We start from the raw sequence: 5,809 nt of genomic DNA on the forward strand, positions 1-5,809 counted from the left end.
CAGTGCACTGAACTGTAACCATGGTGATTGGTTTGTTGTTGATTGGGGGGTGGGGTGGTTTCCTTCTCCTGTTCCTGGATGCATTTGCGTTTCTCTGGGTTGGAATAACATCTTCCTATTGAATAGATACCACCCTTGATTGAAGCTATGTGCTCCATCCAGGCATGTTGCAGCCTAGAGACAAGGCCAGTTCCTGGCTGGCTGTTAGACATGATTATCTGACACTCAGAGAGCAGTGGTAGATAGGCCCACCCATCTCATGCCCCAGCAACAACCATTCCCAGCATTCCAGCTTCGCTATTCCTGAGAACAGCTCAGTGGCCATTTTCATGCCTTCTTATAGTCTCTATGCAGTCTCCATATCCTTCAGGAAAGTTCCCTTTACTTTGAGTTAACCATATCCAGCCCCTTCTAATGAAAGTAAGAAGTAAAGGCAAGAAATTGACAAGAAGTGTTTATTGAACTTGCAGGAATATTGATGTGTTTTCTATATACATGCATATATATATATATATGAAGATATATCTGATAGAGACATTTCCTTTTTTCTGTCTTTTTTTAAAGCATTTAACAATATTCAGATTTAGGCTTTTTTGGTTTTGTTTTTCATCTAGAATATTTTTATTATAATTTATTTAGATTGTTATCCCCTCGTTTGTATCTTCCTGTTCCCATCCTACCTCCCCCCTTTTCCCTGTTCTCCTCCCCTAGACCTCTAAGAGAAGGAGATCTCCTCCCCAACCATATGACCACAGCACAGCAGGTCTCATCCTGATAGCCTCCTTCCCCTTCTTCTGTGTGCCTCCAGGCCTTCCCACCAATGGGAAGTGATCAAACTGGGGCAACAGGGTACATCTCAGAGACAGTTCCTGCTCTCCTCACAACAGTGGAGATGAGCTGTCCATTGGCTAGATCTGAATAGGGGGGTCTAGGTTTATTCCATGCATTGTCCTTGGTTGATACAACAGTTTGTGCAAGCCATCCTCCTAGGTCCAGATCTGCCAGCTTTGAAGGTATCCTTGTGGGGCTCCTGAACCCTCTGGATCCTTCCATGCCACCATTCTTCCATACCACTCTCAGATTTATACAATATAGCCTACAGAAAGGTTCTTTGCTTTTAATGCTAGGTATAAAGCAAGAGCCTAGCTGCCTTTACTCATTGCTTTATTTGCACAGAAAATTAGAAGCAAAACCATATGAGAGGTGTCCTTTTTCCTGCAGTTATTCCTTTCTCTTCTAATATTGCCAGAAGTTATTATCAGAATATTTTCATACTTTCCATAGCATATAGTTTAGTAGGCTATTACTCAAGAGCATATGTTTCAAGTACTGTAACTGTAACAGAAATTTAAAACACAGGATAGTACTAAATGCTATGATACTATGAATTTCTGGCAATACATATGTTTGAAAAAATAATTTGTCAATTACGAATAGTAAGAGATAAACATCAATAATGGCAAAACCAAGCAGGTACAACGCTGTATTACAACTCAATGTCTTCCTTCTCTCTTGCTGTGATATGACTCCATGACAAAAGCAACTTATAGAAGAGTGTGTTTGTTATAGTTTCAGAAGTTAGAGTCCATGGCCATCATGGCTGCAAGCATGGCTGCAAGCACAGAAGCATGGAGCTGGAGCAGTACTTGAAAGTTTACATCTTGATTCACAACAGAAGACAGAAGACAGAGGAAGGCAGAGAGAGAGAGAGAGAGAGAGAGAGAGAGAGAGAGAGAGAGAGAGAGAGACAGAGACAGAGACAGAGACAGAGACAGAGACAGAGACAGAGAGACAGAGACAGAGAGAGAGAACTGGGAATATCATGAGATTCTGAAATTTCAAACCTCTACCCAGTGACACACTTCCTTCAACAAGCCCACACTTACCTACACCAATTGGACAGCAAGTATTCAATCATGGGTCTACAGAGGTCATTCTCAATCAAACCAGCACATGCACTTTATGTAATATATACTGCAAAGATAATGTATTGTGATGATAAGATTATTTTTGAGAATTTAAATGGAAGCAAAGTCCCTAGCAGTGGTGTCTACAATATACTACAGTATAGGAAGCTTCCTTTGGCTATCAGCAAATGAACAGTGGCTCAGTATGGATCAAGCTACCACCTAGCCAGAGGCAATATCCAAACTACCAAGCCTATCCCAAATGTGATGGACATTGTGGGAACGGCATGGCTTAGCATGGCCTGTGAGGATCTCTTACCACTAATGTGCCATTCTGTGAACCAATTTGTACCCCTGCCTCAGTAAACATTAACTACTAAGCATTACCCTCCTTTACATGGTGAGCAGGACCGGAAACTAGAAAATTGATAGCTTCCACATAAAACTGCTCTAGCCCTCATCCCAAGGCAGGTAGTCCACTGAAAAGTGCTTGAACTTGCCCTCTTCCACTTTAGTCTAACTTGGGCAATTCTTTGATCATCAAGCAATCTCTCAACAGGGTTATATTTTATTTAGTGTAAGACATTGTGTTATAACTGGATGTCAAAAGTCTGTATTAGGCAAATGAGGTTTCCTAACTTAGTAGTAAATTCAAGGAAGACAGGAGTCTGCTCCCTGATTCTAAGGGTCATGAAGAGCCATGCATTCATTGGCTGTCACTCTGTCCACACATGTGTTATTGCACTACCCTTCTTTGTATGCCTGGCTTCCCTGTACTGGAGGATTTTGCCGTGTGCCTTTCATGAATCTTGGCATTCACAGGCCATGCTGCATCTTTAAAAAGCCCAGTAAGTTCAAAAGACACTGAAACAGTTTTGGTAAAAAAAAATTTACACTTTAAATGAGGTTTTCTATAAGTAAAAAAATTAACAACACCATTTAGAACCCTACACTTCTCACCTTGCTACTAATTTCTCTGTAACTCTGAGTAAGCCAAGTATTCTGCAATGTGGAAGTAAAATGTTAAAAACCTATTAAAATTTCCTAATGTGACATTGTATTACAGCGCAAAGACCTGAAGATCTCACATATCTTAGAATTATAGTAAAAATGGATTGGTGGGCATGAGTTAACCATGAAAATTTGTATGTGCAATTGAATAGAGCCTTGCTTAAAATGAAAAAAAAAAAACCTGATATTTTATGAAATGATCTTGATGTAGATTTTAGAGGCATAAGATAAGGACAGCATTCCTCAAGAAATTAAATATTGGTTCTTTACACTCAGCTCCATCTTAAGAACCATCTGTAATTATTCCAAGAAAACAAGTAACAGGTTCCCCTCTGCAATAAGTACATCTTAATTGCATCTTCATTCAGTGCTTCAAATCCACTATCATAGCACAATGACAAACCTTCAATATGGAGCCTTCGGGTTGATAAACTGAATATACTAAGTCAGAGATGCTGATTTGAAGTGTGAATGAACCAGCACTACATTCTTCTTCAAGTGAAAATTTGAGATTTTTTTCCCCACTCATCATTTATTATTTTATGGATGCCAAATTCCAGGGAGCCCTCAGCTGTAACCTCCATGGGATGGGATATAAGGAATGGCCAAGAAAGGTTTATTGAGACTGGACAAGGGAACAGCTGTGCTTTAGCCTAGGAACTTGGCCCCTGTGGTCATGTGTCCATGGGACCAGAAGCACTAAGTATGTACAGGAGGCCCTGTGCACTATGTGGTCACAGTTTCTGTCAGAAACAAAGAAGTTTCACCAAAAAAAAAATCTATTTTCTGTAATGGTCTCATGATTGTGATCAGTGTGCACTTTGGACATTGATCACTCCCTGATCCATTTTCCATTTGAAAGTTATTAAAATGGCTCCTACTCCATGTTCACAGATAGTGGAAGCTAGGAAAGAGACACACTTTGTTCTTCTTTGGGGGAATTTAGCTTTCGCAAACTCAGGCATTCATGTATCTCACACTGCACAAAGTTCTGGCTGCACTTCCCTCATGTTCTTTTCCCTCATCCTGTCTCCTCTTATTCTCAATTTCCTTCCCATTTCTTCTGTCTTACTTTAGAATTTTTTTGTGCACAACTGATGCCATATACTTACCCAATAAATGTGTGAGTCAGGTACAGATAAGGGAAAAAAATCAACTGCGAAAGGAAAAAATGCATTTCTTGGAGAAAAAAGTATCTTTCTCATTTTGTCTATGTATACGCTGATCTTAAATAATTTTTTCCTGGTTAGTGTTGGTTGCATAATAAAACTTTGAGATCTTTGTTTTAGAAAACCACTGAATGCTGTATATCTTCTCTCTCTGTGTGTGTGTGTGTTTAGAAACATCTAAAAAACTGATACCCAATCACAGGTGTTATATAGATCATCAATGGTTGGTTGTCTAATCAATAGATTTTGAGAAAGAATACAGGACTAATGAATTGGGGAAAAATTGAGCTACAGAACTTCAGACTTCTGAAAGGTTGAATCGTGTAACTGTACTTAGTTTTCACCACACACAGCATTACTGAACTGTTAATTATTTAGTTGCAAACATTTTAATGAATTTAAACATTGTCCCAGTACCCCACCCTGCATGGACTATGGGCCACAGATAGTCAACTTAGTCTTTATGGGTTGGAAAGATGGTACAATAAGTAAAGTGCCTGCTGCCCAGCTTGATGACTTGAATCCAGATCTTGAACATCTACATAAAGGTAGAGTGTAGTCATATGTGTTTATAGTCTGACCTTTGTGAGACAGAGACAGTTAGGCATCTATGGCCAGCTTCTGAACCGAAACTGCTACCTTTGGGTTTATTGACAGGGCTTGTACCTAAAAGATCAAGTGAGGAGCAATAAAGGAAGATGCCAGCTGTAGATCTCCGGCCTCCACATTCACATGAGTGCACACATATAGACATCATACATACATATAAGTCTTTTTTTGACAAACAAGAAAGAACATTAAACAAATTCTGGTGTGATAGCAAATCCATCTGGTATGATGCTTTGAATGAGAAAGGCCCTCCCCACAACAGCTTCATATATTTAAAGGCTTAGTCTCCAGGGAATGGAACTCTTTGATAAGGATCAGGAGGTGTGGTCTCATTGAAGAAAATGAATCATTGGTGGTAGGCTTTGAGGTTTAAAATGCCCATGCAAAGCCCAGGCTCACCCACCCTCTCTGCCTGCTGCCGTTGACTCAGGATGTAAAGCTTTCAGCTACTGCTCTAGCACCATACTTATCCACTTTCCACCATGATGATCATTGCTAACCCTTCAAAACTGCAAGCAAGCCCCCAATTAAATGCTTCCTCTTATAAGAGTGGTCTCTTCACAGCAGTAGAGCAATTATCAAGACAGTGAGTAAAGGTATTTTCTGCCAAGCCTGATGACCTGAGTTTGATCCTTAGGGCTCACATAGTAGAAAGAGAGAACTGAATCCTGGAGTAGTGTGCTGACCTCCCCTGCCTCTACCAGACACACAGACAGATACACACACATGTACAAGGTTGGACACAATTCAAAAATATTCATATATTGCATACTCTTTCCCTCCCCACTTCTCTCTCTCTCTCTCTCTCTCTCTCTCTCTCTCTCTCTCTCTCTCTCTCTCTCTCTCTCTCTCACACACACACACACACACACACACACACACACACACACACACACATGATTGATTCGTGCTGGAAGAAGCCAGATGACACTAGATCATCCTGGAGCTGGATATGCAGCAGACGAGAGTCACCCAACATGGGTATCAGAAACCAAATTCAGGTTGTTTGCAAAAGCAGAGTCCCCTTAATCACTGAGACATTTCTCTTGCCTTAGCTGAACAGTCATTTTGTTTTTAGAGGGTAGATGGGGAAAGGAACAAGTAGGAGATTGT

The sequence above is a fragment of the Acomys minous genome (assembly GCF_964271855.1).
Source record: "Acomys minous genome assembly, chromosome: 14".
Lineage (NCBI taxonomy): Eukaryota > Metazoa > Chordata > Mammalia > Rodentia > Muridae > Acomys > Acomys minous.